Consider the following 21,738-nt stretch of genomic DNA (forward strand, 5'->3'; position numbering starts at 1 on the left):
TCAAGCCAACTCACCTGGGACAGAACAGTCTCTTCAATAAATGGTGCCTAGAGAACTGGATATCCATATGCAAAAGAATGAAAGAAGACCCATATCTCACACCCTATACAAAGTTAATTCAAAATGGATCAAAGATCCAAACATTAGGTCTAAGACCATAAAACAGTTAGAGGAAAATTAGGGAGATATCTACGAAACTTACAATTGGAGGCGGTTTTATGGACCTTAAACCTAAAGCAAGAACACTGAAGGAGGAAATAAATAAATGGGAGCTCCTCGAAATGAAACACTTTTGTGCATCAAAGAACTTCATCAAGAAAGTAGAAAGAGACTTTAAGGCATATTTATGAAGCCGCAGTGGCCAAAACAGCATGGTATTGGCATAAAGATAGATATATCGACCAATGGAATCGAATAGAGTGCTCAGATATAGACCCTCTCATCTATGGACATTTGATCTTTGATAAGGCAGTCAAGCCAACTCACCTGGGACAGAGCAGTCTCTTCATAAATGGTGCCTAGAGAACTGGATATCCATATGCAAAAGAATGAAAGAAGACCCATCTCTCACACCCTATACAAAAGTTAACTCAAAATGGATCAAAGATCTAAACATTAGGTCTAAGACCATAAAACAGTTAGAGGAAAATGTTGGGAGATATCTTATGGATCTTACAACTGGAGGCGGTTTTATGGACCTTAAACCTAAAGCAAGAGCACTGAAGAAGGAAATAAATAAATGGGAACTCCTCAAAATTAAACACTTTTGTGCATCAAAGAACTTCATCAAGAAAGTAGAAAGACAGCCTACACAATGGGAGACAATATTTGAAATGATATATCAGATAAAGGTCTAGTATCCAGAATTTATAAAGAGATTGTTCATCTCAACAACAAAAAGACAGCCAACCCAATTACAAAATGGGAAAAAGACTTGAACAGACACCTACCAGAAGAGGAAATACAAATGGCCAAAAGGCACATGAAGAGATGCTCAATGTCCCTGGCCATTAGCGAAATGCAAATCAAAACCACAATGAGATATCATCTCACACCCACCAGAATGGCCATTATCAACAAAACAGAAAATGACAAGTGCTGGAGAGGATGTGGAGAAAGAGGCACACTTATCCACTGTTGGTGGGAATGTCAAATGGTGCAACCACTGTGGAAGGCAGTTTGGTGCTTCCTCAAAAAGCTGAATATAGAATTGCCGTACGACCCAGCAATACCATTGCTGGATATCTGCTCAAAGGACTTAAGGGCAAAGACACAAACGGACATTTGCACACCAATGTTTATAGCAGCATTATTTACAATTGCAAAGAGATGGAAACAGCCAAAATGTCCATCAACAGAAGAATGGCTAAACAAACTATGGTATATACATACGATGAAATATTATGCAGCTTTAAGACAGAATAAACTTATGAAGCATGTAATAACATGGATGGACCTAGAGAACATTATGCTGAGTTAGTCCAGCCAAAAACTAAAGGACAAATACTGTATGGTCCCACTGATGTGAACGGACATTCGAGAATAAACTTGGAATATGTCATTGTTAACAGAGTCCAGCAGGAGGTAGAAACAGGGTAAGATAATGGGTAATTGGAGCTGAAGAGATACAGACTGTGCAACAGGACTAGATACAAAAACTCAAAAATGGACAGCACAATAATACCTAATTGTAAAGTAATCATGTTAAAACACTGAATGAAGCTGCATCTGAGCTATAGGTTTAGTTTGTTTGTTTGTTTTTGTTTGTTTGTTTTTGTTTTTTTGTTTTTTACTATTATTATTACTTTTATTTCTTTTCTCCATATTAACATTCTATATCTTTGTCTGGTGTGTCGCTAGTTCTTCTAAACCGATGCAAATGTACTAAGAAACGATGATCATGCATCTATGTGATGATGTTAAGAATTACTGATTGCATATGTAGAATGGCATGATTTCTAAATGTTGGGTTAATTTCCTTTTTTTTTTCCGTTAATTAATAAAAAAAAAAAAAAAAAGAAGAAGACCTAAATAAATGGAAGGAGACTCTGTGTCCATGGATTGGAAGATAAATGCAGTTAAGATATCAATTCTACCTAAAATGACTCATGGATTCAATGCAATAGCCTCATTTGCAGAAATGGAAAACCCAATTATCAAATTTATTTGGCAGGGTAAGGGGTACTGAATAGCCAAATTCACCTTTAGAAAAGAAGAACAAATTTGGAAGATTCACACTTCCTGTCTTTAGAGCATATTACTATATGACAGTGGTCAGAACAGCATAGTACTGGCACAAGGATAGACATGTTGAGAAGTGGAATTGAATTGAGAGCTCAGAAATAAACCCTCATATCTATAAGCCAATTGATTTTTGACAAGGCTGCCACTTCGACTCAGTTGGAAGAGAATAGCCTCTTCAACAAATGCTGCCAGGAGAATTGGAAAGTCCATAAGCAAAAGAACGAATGAGGACCCCTATCTCATACCATGTACAAAAATTAACTCTAACTGGATGAAATACCTAAATATAAGAACTAGGACTATAAAACTCCTAGAAGAAAATATAGGGAAGCCTCTTCAGAACCGGTATTAGGCAATAGTTTCTTAAACTTTACACCCAAAGCACGAGCGACAGTGAAAAAAATAGATAAATTAGATGAGCCTCCCCAAAATTAAAAAAAATTTGTGCCTCAAAGGACTTACTCACAAAAGTGAAAAAACAACTTACTAAATGTGGAGAAAATATTTGGGAAACACTGTGTTTAATACTCAGAATACATAAAGCAATCTTACAATTCAACAACAAAAAGACAAAAAAACTCAATTTTAAAAAGGGGCAAAAAACTTGAGTAGACATTTCTCCAAAGAGGGTATACAAATGGATAAAAAGCACGTGAAAAGATGTTCAGCATCACCAGCTATTAGGAAAATGCAAATTAAAACCACAATAAGATATCATTTCATAACCCATGAGAATGGCTATTATTACAAAAACAGAAACCTGTAAGTGTTGAAGAGAATGTGGAGAAATAAGAACATACATTCATTGTTGGTAGGAACATAAAAAATGTTGCAGTTTTGGAAGACAGTTGACCGTTCCTCAGGAAGTTGCATATAAAATTACCATATGATCCAGCAATCTTCCTAATAGGTATATACCTAAAGGAATTGAAAGCTGGGATTTGAACAGATATTTGCACACCAATATTCATAGCAACATTATTCACAGTTGCCAAAAGAAGGAAGCAACCCAAGTTTCCACCAACCAATGAATGGGTAAACAAAATGTAGTATAAAACATATGATGGAATATTAGTCTGCCATGAAAAGGAGTGAAGTCCAGATACACATGACAACATGGATGAACATTGAAGACTTCATACTGAGTGAAATAAGAGAGACACAAAAGAACAAATATTGTATGATTGCACTGATATGAACCCATTATAATAAGCAAAGTCATAGAATTAGACTCTAGAATATGGGAAACAAGGAGATAGTTTGGGGAAAAGGAAGGGGGAGTTGATGCTTAATTTGTACTTTTAGGTTGATAGTAAGGGTTTGGAAACCGGTGGTGATGTTGGTAGCACACTTTTTGTTGTAGGTGTAGTTATCATCACTAAATTATATTGATGTAGGTGGTTTAAAAGGGACACCTTAGGTTGTTTATGTTACTAAAATATAAATTCAAAGACAAAACATAGAATTGTATATCAGTGAACACTACTGTAGATGATCAACTATAGTTTATAGCACAAGAATGTTCTTTCATGAATTACAACAAATATAAGATACTAATACAAGAAAAAAAAAAGATAACAATGAGACAAGTGAGAAGAAAACGCGAAAGCACGCAGTCATGTCTCCTGGTCAGTAGCCATGACTTACTACCTGTCCAGATGATCGGAAAGAAATGTCTCCTGGTTAGCTCACCAAAATATGTGGTGGCGTTTGCCTTCTTAGCTTCTTGGCCATGCTGTAAGAAAGAATTCAAGTGTACAGCTTAAAGAGTAAGCAGGCAGAAAATGTATTGAGTACACATGCTGTGAAGGAGCATGTGGGCACTTAAGAGAGATGAGAGGTGAGAAGCCCCGACACCGTGAGGCCATCTGGTTTATGGATTTTTGTTCCTTTTGTAATTTTTATTAACTATTTTACTACCCTCCTCTTTTCCCTCATCTGTGGATGCTGATAGTAGATGACTTACTCAGGTGGGGGTCATTTGTCCCCTAGTACTGTTTATTGGTGTTCTTCCCAGAGATATCTTTCTCCCTGAGGCCTGACCACTTTTTGGATTTTACCCTTTGTTTATCCAGCCACTACCCTAATTCTAACCCTATCTCAGAAATGGCAGGGTGAGTAGATGTGTAATTAAGACACCAACATTTCCATCAATCCATGATAGACAATTCTAATTGATCGTGACAACTTTGTAGTCCTTCTTAATGGAGCACTCCAGACAAGTCATTACCAATCATTTAATGTTGAACTTAGGATGAAACCTATTTGCCATCCAGGATATGATTTTTTTAAAAGCTTTTTTTTAATGGATTCTTCTTATATTGATTCTCCATAAAAAATAAAAAATAAAAAAAGAAAGAAAAAACAGGACAAAGCATTAAATCTCAACTTTGTGAAGGCATTTCTTTAGGGAGCAAATATTATTTGGTTCAGAGCATCAGACATCTCAAGGAAGCCTTTGGCAAATGCTAGATTCAGTTTGATTTTTTGACAAGTGCCTGAAGTGCTGAAAGTTGGTGCTATTGCTTAAGGTGGGATCAATATACTTTAGAAACCAGAATGGGAAACAGAGTTCTGTTATAGAAGTTTAGGAACCTGAATTTCATTCTTGACTGTCTGAGTCATTCTTTTTTGGTGTAAAAATGGATTAATAGCGGTGGCTCATTTCTCAGGTACTTTGAATATGCTCAAGCACTTGAATAAATACTTTGTTGTCATCTCAAAGTTCTGGAATATGAACAAAATCTAGTCAGAAGTATATATATATATATTCCCCCCCACCACCACCGGGAACTCAACATTTAATAAGAGAAAACGATTCGACAGCATCAACAGCAACGAGGAGAGGCGAGGAGGGCGGGAGCTTGGGCTCAGGTCACGTACTGGTACAGCTCCATGACATCCTCCAAGAAGTCCAGGTAGAACTTGCGGCTCCTGGAGTCCTGGTTCTGCCTGAGGATCTCGAAGTGGCTCTAGAGGAGCCTCACGTCTCCCTTCTTCAGGTGGAAGCAGAGGTTGGCAAAGTAGTCCTGCAGCAGGCCCCCAATGAACTTCATGGCCACCAGCTTGTTGTCATCCCAAAGTTCTGGAATATGAACAAAATCTAGTCAGAAATATAGCGAACACATTAAGTACACAAATACCTTACACTGTACTAAGCACTTTGCACGTTTTACCACATTTAATCATCATATCACTTCTACAGGTAGAGTACTTTTCTATTTCCAGTTTAAAGTTGAAGAAATTGAGAAGAGGGAGACCTGACTTGCTCAAGGTACTATACTGTGTGTGAACCATGATTTGCAGCTAGGCAGTCAGACTGTAACGCCAGTTCCCTGATCTTCCACATGGTGCTTCCTCCTTAACTTGAATGGCAAGTTTTGTAATACTCCTTGACTGACAAATCACATCATCCAGGTCTGCCTCTGGCTACAAAGAAACAAACCCTTTAGTCATATGGAACCTTCCTGGTTCCTTCCTGAGTAGTAAATATGGTCTTTTTAAAATGCAGATCACTGAATTCAACTCCACTACCAGATTCTTTCCCTCACCCCCATCTCTGGGGGGTCGGACCTAGAAATCTGCATTTTTAACAAATTCTATATTGTTTCATATGCACTCTAAATTTTGAAAGCTGCTGCATTATTATGTTAAGAAGTCCCAAATTCTGAAATATCTCTCCCATAATGTTTTGTTTTGTTTTAATTAACCAAGTAAGACTTTTCTGGATTAGCACTCATACATTTGGGGAACTGTCAACCATGAGTCAATTAGATTGCTGTTGGTTGAGACCTGCAACTTGAGAAAATAGGAACAGGGAGGAGCCTTTGACTTCTGATGCTTGAAAAGAAGATGGAGAAGATACCAGAATGCAGGGGAATCGGGAAGCCAGAAACTGTCATAAGATCATTGAGAAACTGAAAGAAGGGTAAAAAGTTAGGTGCAAGGGTCCTAAAAAAACTGCCTCATGCTTCTCTCTCTCTCTCTTTTTCTTTTTTGTCTCTCCCTACTCCACCCTAGAACAAAGAGCTGTGTGGCCTTTCACTAAAGTGCAAAGAGCTCTCTAGCCTGCTTTCCTCTTGAATCTCATTAATTCTTCACCTGTCCTTAGAGAATAGGGGAGTGGGCCCTATTGCAAAATTATACTTTAGTAAAAGGTTACTATTCTCTCCTTGCATCCACCTTCCCACCCTCCTTTCAGGTTCACCAGATTTCTAGCTGCCCTTGGCACCAGAGTAAAGTGGGGAGAGACTAAAGGAAAGAAAACCATTCTTCTTGGCAAGTTTCCTGTTGCCTCCACTAGTTTTCAAATCTGCTACCTCCTTTCATGCCATTTCCCTTTTTTGTTTTTATGTCCTTAATATCTGTCAGGAAGCTATAAAACTTTATAAGGAATAGACTATATCTAGAATTTTTATATCTCCACAGTCTTATCACATGATAAACCCTCAATAAATGTGTATTTTCAGGGAGCATTGATTGTGAGTCACAGGATACCTGCAAAGGCCAATATTTGCCTTTCAAGTACACCAGTTACAAGCACAGTATAGATTCCTGGTTTTCCTTAGCATTTACTAAGGTGGTTGATCTCCTCCTTCTACAGTTACTCTGTATTTCATTATTAGGTTGCTCATGAAAAACATTTGCTTCCACCGCTCTGTCTTCCTTAATTTTGATTACAGGCCTTCACACATCCACCCAGGTGTCTGGTCCAGTTTAAGTATCAAAGGAAGGGTAGCACTGGTTTTGGTTCAGCATAAGACCAAATGATATTGAAGAGCTATCCTCCTGTTTTCACAGTAACCTTGCAAGTTAGGTATTGGCCCCATTTTACAAATTAAGAAACTGATGCACGGACAATTAGTTACTTGCTCAAGTTTCACAAATAGGAAATTATAGGGCCAGCATTTAAAACTAAGTCCACCTGCCTACGTAGCCTGTGCTCCCTCCAGTCACTTTTTCAATATTCCAGGTGATGACAATAACATTCTTAATAACATGTACTGTTTTCCTCAGCCAGTGCTCCTCCTCTATCTCTTTTAGCAAGAATATTGATGTGATCAGCGTTGCTACCAGCAGCCCAGTGTCTTAGCAGTATTCTCTCTTATCCACTTTTAAGTTCTCCATTTTTTCTTCATCTTCCTCTGCTGTTTCCTCACCTAACATTACCTCCATTTTTGCCTCTGTTTTAGTTTGTTAAGCTGCCAGAATGTGATATACCGAAATGGAACAGCTTTTATAAAGGGAATTTAATAAGTTACAAGTTTGCAATTCTAAGGCCATAAATATGTCCTAACTAAGGCATCCAGGCAAAGATACCTTGGCTCGAGAAAGGGTGATCTGGGAAGGCAGATGGCTGTCATCTGTTAATCCTTGTTCCTGGTTTCGTTGCTTCCACCTTCTGATGCCAGTAGTGTCCTCTCTCAGCGTCTGTGGGCATTCACTTGCTGTTCCGGGACGAAACTCTGGGTTTCATCTCTTATCTTAGCATCTCCCGGCACCAGAGATTTCTTCTCTTCAGGTTCTGACTAATTCCATGAGTCCTTGCTTACACCCTAGATATTTGTCTCCATCTCCAAATGTCTACATCAACCCTGCTCTGTTCCGCTCTCTCCAAAATGTTTCCTCTTCTAAAGGACTCCAATAAACTAATCAAGACCCACCTGTAAGGGGTGGAGTCACATCTCCATTTAATCAAAAGTTCACACCCACAATTGGATGCGTCACATCTCCATGGGGATAACCTAATCAAAAGTGTCCACCCTACAGTATTGAATCAGGATTAAATAAAATGGTTGCTTCCACAAGATTGATCAGGATTAAAACATGGCTTTTCTGAGGTATATAATAGATTCAAACTGGCACAACCTCCTTCTGTAATAGGGTATTTCTTGGCGTTCCCACTCCTGCCAATTCTCTAAATTAGTTTTACTCTTTGTTAACTCTTAGATATTGAGATGCACCTTGTTGAATGAATCTCATGTGGAGAGCACCCGTTAAAACACAGTTGCCTTTAAAAGTAACATCGTGTGTAAGTGAAGCCAAAGGTTGGTTTTTATAGACTGCTTCAGCAAAAGTAAATAGGCTCTTGTCATTCATAATGAAAGCTAAAATGCTATGCTCCTCTTTCAGAAGTGGTAAGAGAAGTACTTGCATATTTAAATATAAATCATGTGGAAGTGTTAACACTACTGTAGAATGTGCTTTGCAATTGTCATCTTATCATCTCTAAAAAATGTTATCTACAGCCAGATGTTACTACACTCCAAGCTACTCTCCATTCCTTTGTTCCCTTTCTTCAATTAAAAAAAAAAAAGATACTAAAGTGGCATATTCTAGAGCATTACAGTCCAAAACAGGTGATTTTATGCTATTGCTATAGAAACAAAAGTAAGACAGATGAACAAAAACCTTTCTTTTAAATGATTCAGTTATTCTCTTTTAGTGCATCAATAGATATGCTCCTTTTGAATAAACAAGGAATGAAGTATCTATCAATGCAGGCTTTTACTTTACATGAAGACTCTTCATTTTCATTCTTAGCTAAAACCATGTGTGCTGGTCTGAATCTGTAGTGGACCCCAGAAAAGCCATGCCCTTTGATCCTCATTCAATATTGCTGGGTGGGAGCATTTTGATTATTTCCATGAAGATGTGACCCACCCAATTGGGGGTGGTAACTTTTGATTAGATGATTTCCATGGAGGTGTGTCTCCACCCACTGAAGGTGAAGTTGCTTGCTGGAATCCTTTAAAAGAGGAAACATTTTGGAAAGAGTCCCTTTTTGGTAGAGCCACGAGAAAGCCAGCAGATGCTGCCATATTCGCCATGTGCCCTTCCAGCTGAGAGAGAAACGTTGAACGTCGTCAGCCTTCTTGAACCAAGGTATCTTTCCCTGGATGCCTTAAATTGGACATGTCTATAGACTTGTTTTAATTGGGACATTTTCTCAGCCTTAGAACTGTAAACAAGCAACTCATTAAATTCCTCCTTTTAAAAGCCATTCCGTTTCTGGTGTATTGCATTCCAGCAGCTAGCAAACTAGAACACCATGTCATTTAGAAATACAGAGATTAAGTAAATTTTCTTAAATCTTGTCGCAGAGTAGAATTCACGCAGATGTTTCTTTAAATCCATTGTCTTTAGGCACAGTCTTATGATTTTACTATATAATATGACCAACATTCAATCAGCTAGTATTTTTGTGTACCTCCTATGTAGCAGGCATTTGCTAGATAGATTGTTCCTGGATAGCTTTCTGGTTTGCACTGGGGAGTGGTGAGGGTGAGGAATTAAGAGTTTTTTTTTGACAAGTTTCATTATGAAATATCCAATAAAAGCTTTAAGTAAGCAATTTGGAGTTCAGGGAATGAGTCAGGACTGGAGAGTTAGATGAGTTGTCAACATTTAAAATCATGGGTGGACTCAGTCTGCAAGGAATAGAATGCTTAAAAAAAAAAAAAAAAGAGAAGAAAATCCAGGAGCTCCCAACACTTAAAAGTACCTAGGACCTTAATTCTTCCAAGATTATTATTTAAATAATATATAAATCCAGCTTTAAGAAAAATAAGGGATGCTTCAGAAATTAATTAGGAAAATGCTATGTATCATACTTCTTCCTATAAAATAAGCTTGATATCTAATTAAATGTATTTTGAAAGGGGCAATAGTTATATGCCCTCCAGGAATATTCCCTTATTTATACTTTGTACACTGGCACAGATATAGCTCATGTAGACACTTTAGCCTTGTGCTGGAAACTTGTGAATTTCCCTTTGAACTGAATGAGTTACCTTACCTCCCCATCTCAAGCTCTTATTTCTAACTAACAAGATTATACTCAGATGGTGAATTCTGAATATTGTCTAACTTAATTAGGAAACGTGTTTATGTTGATAAGCCCCCACCTAATTCAAATGAAAGGGAGCTGTTTCATTTCACCTTTCATTTACTAGAATTTTAAAAAACAATTTTTAAACTTGGCACCAGTATGTTTCTACTAATGCAGTCCTTAATAACCAAATTTGTTTGCATTTTACTTCAAAACAATCAGGCCCTGCAGTGGGACATTTCTTGTTGTGTTTTTTTAGGTCCTCTTCCAATGATCATCCACTGACACCAGGGACCTATAAATTTTATTATACAGCCGTCTAGCTTGTATATTATAGCATTGAACTGTCATCTATGGCATCCATTAGAATGTTATTGACAAAGTGTCCACATGTATTGAACTAAGCACTCGATAAATCACTATAAGTAAATTGTTGTGCTATTTTTTTCCTCAAAGGATACACTATTGATTCCATCATATGTGTATGGGCTTAAGAGAAGATCCTAGGTACAATTCCCTTGTGATACCTGCAAAATGTTGCATAATATCTTTTTTGAAATACCTAGATATAAAGAATCTTTTTTTAAAAAATTCATTAAAAAACCGTATATGTTCTGTTGAATATTTCTTTTGTTTCCAATGAATAACTAGTTACATAGCCAGTGATGGATATAATCATTGCTTTGTTCTCATGGGACTAAAAATTCCATTTTTAAACTTCATTACATAGTTAAATAATCCATGCCCATAGTAAGAAATTGAATGGTACCAAAGGACACAGAGAGGAAATCTTCTGACCTATCATTTTGGAATCATTCTTCCAAAGGTAATAGTTTGGAAACCATTTTTAATAGTTTCTTTTGTGAGTACCACCAGAGATTAATTGTGTGTGTATATGTGTATGTTATTACTTTCCTTTTTTATTTCCACAAATAGAATTTTACCATTCATACACTTTGACAATTAGTTTGTCTTGAAAATCTTTCCATATTATCTTATATTAATCTTTTGCATTCTTTTTGATAGCTGCCATAGTGTATGCATTGTATGGATATACCATAATATATTTTTCTAGACCCTTATGCTGAACCTGCAAATTTTCGTCCCTATTTGTATATTTGTTTATTTTGCTGTTAGAGTGTTGTAATGAGCATGTATGTAAATATATATATTTGTGTACTTGGGAGGTGCTTTTCCTTTTAAAAATGCATGAGATTTTCATGTACAAATGGAATAAGATAAAGTATGTATTATCTAAAGGAGTCAAATCTTCTATAGCTATAGTGATACATTCAGAAGAGCAAGGGTGAGAAGGAGATTAAATTTCAAAGGGAGATTAAATTTCAAAGAGCAAATGTTGGGACTATTCAAGACTTTTGAGAGACTTTCCTCCTTGTTGGATATGATCAAATTTTCATTGAAGGGCCATTTACTGTCAGCTTCTTTAAAAAGTGAGCAATTAGGAAGTCTCCCCGGGGGACTGTGGAGGAAGGAGGAAATATTAAAATTACCCATCTGGGGAATTCCTGACATTCTCACAAGCAGTGGAGACCACAGATTTAATAGGCTGAACCCTCAATCTTGGGGGTCACCCCTATGACACTTATTCTTGCAAAGGATAGGCTAAGCCTACTGATAATTATGCCTAAGTCACCCCCAGAGAACCTCCTGTTGCTCCTGTGGGCTCTCTCTCAAAGCCACCTTAGCAGGTGAACTCACTGTCCTCCCTCCTATGTGGGACATGACTTCCGTGTATATCTTCCTGGCAACATGGGACCTGACTCCCAGGAATCCGACATCATGGGAATGAGAAAGGCTTCTTGATCAAAAGAGGGAAGAGAGAAATGAGACAAAGACTCAGTGGCTGAGAGATTTCAAACAGTCTAGAGGTTATCCTGGAGGTTATTCTTATGCATTATATAAATATCCCTTTTTAGTTTATGGTATATTAGTGTAATTAGAGGGAAGTACCTAAAACTGTTGAGCTATGTTCCAGTAGCCTTAGTTATTGAAGAAGGCCATATACTGATAGAGGTTTTACAGTGTGACTGTGTGATTGTGAAAACTTTGTGTCTGATGCTCCTTTTTTCCAGGGTATGGACAGATGAGTTTAAAAATAAATAAATAAAGATAAAAAAAATAAATAATAGGGGAGATAAAGGATAAAATTGGGGTAGAATGAAATACAGTGGGTCAATGAGAGGGAAAGAAGGCGTTTGAGATGTATGAGTTCTTTTTTATTCTTTATATTTTTTTTTCTGGAGTGATGCAAATGTTCTAAAATTGATCATGATGCAGAATACACAACTGTGGAATGATATTGTGAGCCAATGATTGTATAATATGTTTAGACTGTAGGTGTGTGGATATTTCTCAATATTTTTTTAAGAAGCGTGAGCAATTTGGCAAGAAAAAAGAAATAAAAGGTATCCAAATTGGAAAGGAAGAAGTGAAGCCATTTCTGTTTGCAGGTGATAGGATATTATATGTAAAATCCAGAGGAATTCCCAAGAAAATTATTAGAGCAAATAAACAAGTTCAGCAAATTAGCAGGATACAAAAATCAATACGCAAAAAGTAAATTGTGTTTCTGTACATTTGCAATGAATGATCCAAAGAGGAAATTAAGGAAACAATTCTATTTACAATAACACCTAAAAAAATTAAAAATATAGATATAAATTTAACCACGGATACAAAGACTGTACAATGAAAACTCCAAAATACTGTGGAAAGAAATTAAAGAACTGAGTAAAGGGCAGGATTTCCCATGTTACATAGATGGAAAGATTTAATATTGTTAATATGTCAGTATTACCCATGCAAATTCGATGGAATCCTTATCAAACTTCCAACAGTCTTTTTTTTTTTTTTTTTTTTTTGCATAAATGGGAAAACTGATTCTCAAATTTATATGGAAGTGAAAAGGGGTCTGGATAGCCAAAACAATTTTGAAAAAGAATGACAAATTTGGAGGACTCACTTCCTGATTTTAAATGGTACTGCAAAGTTTCAGTAATCAAAACAGTGTGGTATTGGCATAAAACTAGGCAGATCATTGAAACATTGAAAGTCTAGAAATAGTCCCAAACTTGTGTGGTCAATTGATTTTCAACAATGTTGTTAAGTATATGCATTGGGTAAAGAATAGTCTCTTCATTAAATGGTGCTGGATATCCATGTTTCTAAATATATAAGAGCTAAACAATAAAAGTCTTAGAAAATAACATAGGGGAAAATCTTCATGACCTGGAATTTGGCAATGGAGTTTTAGATATGATACCAACAAAAGAGACAATAAATAAATTTGATTCCATCAAAATTAAAAACTTTCATGCATCAAGGAAAGTATCAAGAAAGTAAAAGGACAACCTATGGAATGAGAAAAAATAATTTCAGACCATATATTGGATAAGGGCTGTGATGGTTGGGTTCAGGTGTCAGTTTGGCTAGGTGATTCCAGTTGTCTGGTCAGGCAAGCACTGGCCTAACCATTACTGCAAGGATGGTTGATAAACCAGAAGGCTAGTTTATTAAATCATCAGTCAATTGATTGCATCTGTTACCAATAGCATCCACCATCAACTAAGGGGGTGTCTTCCACAAACAAGATAATCCCATCATCTGGAGTTTATCTGATCTGTCAAAGACTTTTAAGGGAGAAAAGAGTATTTTCACTGCTTCTTCAGCCAGCAAGGCTCTCCTGTAGAGTTTGTCTAGACCCTTCATTGGTGTTGCCAGCCTTGCAGCCTGCCCTCTGGATTTTGGACTCTTGGGTCACCACAGTTGCCTGAGACACTTCCATAAATCTCATCTTTATAGATATCTCTTGTTGTTTGTTTCTCTAAAGAGCACTGACAAATGCAGCTTGGTACCAGGAGGGGTTCTTGAGAATCCGAATCTTAAAAATGGAATTTTGGGCAATGCAGCAGTGGCCCAGTAGCAGAATTCTCAGCTGTCATGCCAGAGACCTAAGTTTGATTCCCAGAGCCTGCCTGTGCCACAAAAAGGATTTTTGCAATTGTTTTTTACTCTGAATGGACTCAAAGGCACTAATGACTCTTTTCAGTAATCAAGATGGCACTGACAGTCCATGGCATGAGTTGGCAATGGAGATGTGCAAACTTTCAACATTTGATTCTGCTAATTGTATATTTATATGAGGCAAGGCTCTGGGTGAGAGTGTTTTGATATCTTAGTGGAGTTTTGTGGAGTTAAGAGGTGTAATGATGTTGGCTAGATGTTCTTAGATATGCTGGGTATAATTATTACGGTAAGGGATGAGCTGAATGCTTCAAATTTACTACTTAAACACCGTATGAAAGATGTAAAAGTTCTCTGTGTACCCTGAAAGAAAATTTTATTTCCTGTGGTTACAGACTTGAAATCTCTGAAAACCAGACCCAGAGCCTCATTGTTCGAGTGGCAGATTTACAACATAAACTAAAATCTCAACGTTGCAGAGTGTCTGCTATTAAAGTAAGGGTTTTGATTGGAAACGAATGAGATCCTCAAACTTGGGGTGGGGACATATGGGTTGATAATGATGGCAGTGGGGACATGACACCCTGGATCTGCTGAGTATTTGCTAGATAGACTTGTAATAGTCTGTCCTGAGGAAACAGCCACCCCACTTATGGCTTGCCCTGAGGAGACAGCTACCTGACCTCCAGCCTGCCTTGAGGAAACAGCTTCCCAGCCTCCTGCCCACTCTGAGGAGTCTGCCATCCAGCCTCCACCTAAAGATATTAACCCTTCAGTATCTGCTAAACCTGTAACTACCTCCCCAGCAGAAAGGCCCTCATTCTTCTATTTGGAGCGATTAATCCTGTTTCACTAGATGAAACTACAATGGAATGCCCTGAAGTAATTGGCTTGAAAGACACTTCTAATTCTTTTCATGACCCACCCCCACCACCCCTTGTTTCTTCAAGACCTATAACTGTAGACTTAAGTCCCAATAGGCCCCAAAATGTGAGGTACAAAGTGTGACTCATGAGGAAGTACACTATACTCGAAAAGAACTGCATGAGTTTTTCAATTTATATAGACAGAAATCAGGGAAATATGTATGGGAATGGATATGAAGGGTGTGAGATAATGGTGGAAGGAATATAAAGTTGGATCAAGCTGCATTTATTGATAAGTGTCCATTAAGCAGAGATTCTGCATTCAATGTTGTAGTTCAAGGGGTTAGAAAGTGTATTTAATTGTTTGGGTGGTTGACTGAAACACAGATCAAAATTTGGCCAACATTACCAGAGGTTGGAATGCGAGAATTGCCCTGGTATAATGTAGATGAGGGGATACAGAGGCTTGGAGAGATTCAAATATGAGAGTGCGTTTATGATAGAAGACAGGCTTACACACCCCAGGAATGTCCATAGAACACACCATTTACCAGAGCTGGTGAGGAATGAATTTGTGAAACTGACTCCATCTTTTGTGAAGAGCTCTAAAGTCACCCCTCTCTATAGGTCAGATATTAATGTGGGGATTGCTGTCCCTGAGCTAGAATCCTTAAACAAAGTGGAGATGATCAGATCCCGAGTTGGCAGAAGCCACGTGGCAATAGTTGATCGCCATAGACAAGATGGGTGTGTCCACCATAATGGAGAGCACACTCAAAGCAGCAGTCAAAATAATCTGACTCACAGAGACTTAAGCATTGGCTAGTCAATCATAGGGTACCTAGAAGTAAAATAGATGGGCAGTCTACTAAATTCCTGTTTGAGCTGTAAAAGCAGAAGAGTTCTAGGTCAAATGAACAGATGTCCAACTTGAATTACAAAAAAACAGAGTCATGCCCCCTTAGTCAGTTCCCATATGTTCCATCGTAAATCTGTTGTATACCCCAGAAAAGCTAAATTCTTTAATCTTCATTCAGTATTGCTGGGTAGGAGCTTTTTGATTGTTTCTATGGAGATGTGACCCACCCAATTGTGGGTGATAACTTTTGATTAGATGGTTACATTAGAGATGTGTCTCCACCCTTCAAAGTGGAGTTGCTTACTAGAGTCCTTTAAGAGGGAACCATTTTGGAAAAAGCTTTAGAGCCACAAGAACCACCAGAACCAACAGAGCCAACTGAATAGAGCCTTGGGAAAGCCGTTGAAGAGAAAGTTAGCAGATCTTGTTATGTGCCCTCCCAGCTAAGCAAGAGAAACCCTAACTTCATCAGCCTTTCTTGAGTGAAGAAGGTAACTTCTTACTGGTGCCTTAATTTGGACATTTTCACGGCTTTAGAACCGTAAACTTGCAACCTAATAAATTCCCCTTTTTAAAAAGCTACTCTGTTGTTGGTATCTCGCATTCCAGCAGCTTTCAAACTAGAGCACCATACTTGAGAGTTTACAGACCCAGAGTCCTTTGAATGAGGGGAAGGCTGGGTAACCTTAGCAAAGGACCCTGTTACATTGCCCAGTTTTACACTGTTAACCTTCCTCCCAGGCTTCCCCAAAGAGACCTATTGCCTTTTAGAAGGGTAAGAGTACAATGGGAAAAAGGAAATGGTCATATATTTTGTGAATTACTACACACTGGTTCAGAAGTGACACTAATTACAGAAGACCCAAAATGTCACTCAGGTTCACCAGTCAGGATAGGGGCTTATAGAGGTCAGGAGGTCAATGGTTTTAGCTCAGATCCATCTAAAAATGGGTCCATTGGGTCACCAGATCCATTCTGTAGTTATTCCCCTAGTTCGGGAATGCATAATTGGACTAGACATACTCAGCAACTGACAGAATCCACATTGGTTTCTGGGAACATTGGTTCCCTGACTCAAGGAGTCAAGGTTATTATGGTAAGAAAGGACAAATGGAAGCCCCTGGAACTTCCCCTACCCAGCAAAATAGTAAATCAAAAGCAATACTAGATACCTGGAGGGATTGCAGAGATTAATGCCACACTTAAGGACTTGAAGGATACAGAGGTCATGATTATGACCACATCCCCTTTCAATTCTACTGTTTAGCCTGTGTGGAAAACAAATAGGTCTTGGAGGATGACAGTGAATTATTGTAAACTCCAGTTGCAGCTACTTTCCAGATATGGTATCATTGCTTGAACGAATCAACACATCCCCTGGTAACTGCTATGCAGCTACTGATCTTGCAAATGCTTTTTTCTCAATAGCTGTTAGTAAGGACCACCAGAAACAGTTTGCTTTCAGCTGGCAAGGCCAGCAATATACCTTCACTGTCTTGCCTCAGGAATATATCAACTCTCTGGCTCTGTGTCATCATCTTCTCTGCAGGGACCTTGGTCATATCTCCCTCCTATAAGACATCACACTGGTCCATTATATTGATGATATGATGTTGATTGAACCAAATGAGCAAGAAGTACCAACTAAAAAAAAGTACCAACTACTTTAGACTTATTGATAAGGCATTTGCTTATCAGGGGTGGGAGATTGAGAGATTAATGTAACAAAAATACAGGGGCCTTCCACCTCCCTGAATTTTTTAGGTGTCCAGTGGTGTGGGGCATGTCAAGATATCCCTTCTAAGGTAAAGGATAAGCTGTTGCATCTGGCCCCTCCTACAACCAAAAAAGAGGCACAGTGCCTACTTGGCCTGTTTGGATTTTGGAGACAACACATTCCTCATTTGGGTGTGCTACTCTTCCCACTTACTGAGTGACAAGTAAAGCTGCTCGTTTTGAATGGGGATCAGAACAATAGGAAGCTTTTTGACAGGTCCAGACTGCTGTGCAAGGTCTTCTGCCACTTGAGCCTTATGATTCAGCAGAGCCTATAGTGCTGGAAGTGTCAGTGGCAAATAGAGATGCTGTCTGGAGTATTTGGCAGGCCCCTAGAGGAGAATCACGTTGCAGACCCTTAGAATTTGGGAGCAAAGTCTTACCATCTGCTGCAGATAACTTGTGAGAAACAGCTTTTGGCCTGCTACTCAGCCTTAGTAGAGATTGAATGCTTAACCATGGGCCACCAAGTTACTGTGAGACCTGAGTTGCCTATCATGAGCTTGGTGTTGTCTACCCCACCATGGCATAAAGTTACACATGCATAGCAGCACTCCATCCTAAAATGGAAATGGTTCAAGAGATACGGCTCGAGCAGGTCCTGAAGGCATAAGTAAGTTATATGAGGAAGTGGCCCAAATGTCCTTGGCCCCCACTCCTGCCAGATTACCTTCTCTTTCCCAGCCCAAAGCTATGGCTTCATGGGGAGTTTCTTACAGTCAGTTGACTGTGGAAGAGAAAACTTGGGCCTGGTTCATAGATGGTTCTGCACAATGTGCAGGTACCACCCAAAAGTGGACTGCTGCAGCACTACAGCCCCTTTCTCAGATGTCCCTGAAGTACAGGGGTGAGGAAAAATCCTCCCAGTGGGCAGAACTTTGAACAATACACCTGGCTGTTCAGTGTGCTTGAAAGGACAGCTGGCCAGAAGTGCATTTATATACTGACTCATGGGCTGTTGCTGATGATTTGGCTGGATAGTCAGGGAATTTGAAGGAGCAAAAGTCTGGAATAAAGATTTATGTGGATTGACCTTTCTGAGTAGGCAAAAAACATGAAGATATTTGTGTTCCTTGTGAATGCTCACCAGAGGGTGACTTCAGCAGAGGAAGGTTTTAACAATCAAGTGAATAAGATCCCCTTTCTGTGGATACAAGTCATCTTCTTTCCCCAGCTACTCCTGCCTTGCCCAGTGGGCTCCTGACAAAGTGATCATGGTGGTTGGGATGGAAGTTATGCATGGGCTCAGCAACATGGACTTCTACTGACCAAGGCTGACCTGGCTAGGGCCGCTGTCAAGTGCCTAGTCTGTCAGCAACAGAGACCCACACTCAGTCCCCATTATGGCAGCATTCCCCAAGGTGGTCAGCCTGCTTCCATCTTTGAAGCAGCAATAATTTGTTCTAATTGGATTAGAAACATACTTCGATTATGGGTTTGCCTTCACTGCCCACAATGCTTCCACCAGAACTACCATCCATGGACTTACAGAATGCCTTATCCACCATCATCATATTCCATACAGCATTGCCTCTGATCAAGGAACCCATTTCACAGCAAATGAAGCACAGGAATGGCACATACTCATGGACGTCTCTGGTCTTACCATATTCCCCATCATCCAGAGGCAGCTGGGTTGATAGAATTGTGGAATGGCATTTTGAAGACCCAATTTTGGTGCCAACTCAGTGGCAATACCTTGCAGGGCTCAGATATTATTTTCCAGGAAGCTGTATATGCTCTGAATCAGCATCCACTCCATGGTGCTGTTTCTCTCATAGCCAGAATTCATGGGTTAAGGAAACAAGTAGTAGAAATGGGAGTGACATCACTCACTATCACCCCTAGTGATCCACTGGAAAAATGTTTGTTCTCTATCCCTGGAACCTTAAGTTCTGCTGGTCTTACAGATCGTAGTGCCAAAAGGAGTGCTCCTACCAGAAGACACAACAGTGATTCCATTGAATTGGAAGTTAGGACTGCCACCTGGCCACTTGGGGCTTCTCGAACCTCTCCATCATCAGGCAATACTGTACTGGGTGGGGATCCTGCCTATCAAGGGGAAATAGGACTGCAACCACACGTTGAAAATAAAGCTTTCCTGGAATACAGGAGAGCCCTTAGGGCGTCTCTTAGTACTGTCATGCCCTATGATTAAAGTCAGTGGGAAACTAGCAACCCAATCCAGGCAGGACTACCAATGACACAGATACTTCAGGAATGAAGGTTTGGGTCACTCTCCCTGGCAAAGAACCATGGCTAGCTGAAGTACTTGCTGAGGGTAAAAGGAATATAGAATGGATAGTGGAAGAAGCTAGTGATATAATAGGAACTATGACCACATGACCAGTTACAGAAATAAGTACTGTGACTATACTAATATTTCCCCCGGTTTTGTTCAGTTGCTTATATTTGTACATGAAGCAAATATCTTTTTTCCTTCTTATCATATGACATAAGTTGTATTGTTCATATTATAGTATTTAAGTTATAGGATATCAAGTTTAAGATTGAATGTCACTTAAAGACTTTTACCATATTCTGGAGAGATTTAGTGAGTTTCTAGTTGTACACATGACAGTTGAGTATTATTAGACAAAACGTACATCTGTTATTCTGTTGGCTATTTAGAGATTAAGTATGGTTTAAGGTGATGTGTATAGCTGCCAAGTTGACAAGGGGTAAACTGTGATGGTTGGGTTCAGGTTTCAGCTTGGCTGGGCGATAGTACCTAGTTATTTAGTCAGGCAATCACTGGCCTAACCATTACTGCAAGAATATTTGATGGCTGGTTGATAAACCAGAAGCCAGGTTTATTAAATCATCACTCGGTTGATTGCATCTGTGACTGATTATGCATCTCAGATCAACTAAGGGTGTGTCTTCCTCAAACAAGAGACGCCCATCAGTTGGATTTGATCCAATCTGTCAAACACTTAAAGGAGAAAAGTATTTTCACTGCTTCTTCATCCAGCAAGCATCTCCTGCAAAATTCATCTCGACTTCATCGGCATTGCCCGTCTCGCAGCCCTTCCTACAGATTTTTGACTCTTGTGTCCCAACAGTTGTGTGAGACACTTTTATAAATCTCATATTTACAGATATCTCCTGTTGGTTCTTTTTCTCTAGAGAACCCTGACTTATACAAGGGCCTAATCAAATAAAAAAATACAAAAAGAACTTTTACAGTGTAACATAGAAAAGATAATTCAATTTAAAAATGGCAAAGAATTTGAATAAACATTCCTTGAAAGAAGATACACAAATGGACAATAAGTGTATGAAAAGATGCTCAACATCATTAGCCATTAGGAAAATGCAAATCAAAACCACAATGAGATACTATTTCACAGACACAAGGATGCCTCCTATATAAAATGGAAAATACGTTTTGGACAACCACATTCACATGTATCTGCACTGTACAGCTGTAAATGATTAGGCAGTGGGGAAAATGTGAGAGATTACATGTGATAATCATTATCTATTAAAATTATTAAATAATTTTGCTTTTGTCTAACTTAAAACACTTACTTAAGACTCTAAATTGAGGAGGGTTTTTCTGTTGGAAAATTATGATTAAACGCTTCATCTATTGCCTAGTACGCTTGATATGTATCTACCCTCCCCCCCAAAAAATTGGATAAGGCCTGCATATACATACAAAGTCTTAAAACATAACTACTTTTCAAGCCATAACTACACATAGCTCTCCCTTATTTTTAGAGGGTCTTGATAAATAAAATAATGCAGGTGAAATGGTATGTAATGAAAGGTAAGAAGGAGAGTGGAATAAATTGAAATTTCCCCCAAAATGCCTCCATATAATCTCTCTCTCTCCACCCCAAATTAGATAGGAATAGACGAAATTCAGCATTAGTGGACAAAATAAACTGTTTACCTGGGTTTCTGGGCCCAGGAGTGCCTTAGGAAGTAGAACACTTCTCCATTCATATGATGATCTTCTCATCCTTCGTGAGGGGGTGATGACTCAGCTACCGAAGGGCACCGAGCAGGAATGGTGAAGAAGCAGCAGGGTGGTTGCAGGAAGATGAGATGAAAGCCTCAAAGAAGGTCAGGGTCTAATTTCAGAAGGGATCTGTTTGGAGAGAGAGAATACCCTTTTCCAAGAACATTGATAAGATTTTACCTCCTAAAATTCACTCCCTCCTCAGGGG

General features: G+C 38.8%; 1 protein-coding gene across 11 annotated transcripts in view; it reads left to right on the plus strand.

Moving 5' to 3' along the window:
* Positions 1–21,738, plus strand: part of CFAP20DC (CFAP20 domain containing) — a 301,331-nt gene that overhangs the window by 72,094 nt on the left and 207,499 nt on the right. The gene's annotated exons all lie outside the window — the stretch shown is intronic.

The sequence above is a fragment of the Tamandua tetradactyla genome, chromosome 15 (assembly GCF_023851605.1).
Source record: "Tamandua tetradactyla isolate mTamTet1 chromosome 15, mTamTet1.pri, whole genome shotgun sequence".
Taxonomy (NCBI): domain Eukaryota; kingdom Metazoa; phylum Chordata; class Mammalia; order Pilosa; family Myrmecophagidae; genus Tamandua; species Tamandua tetradactyla.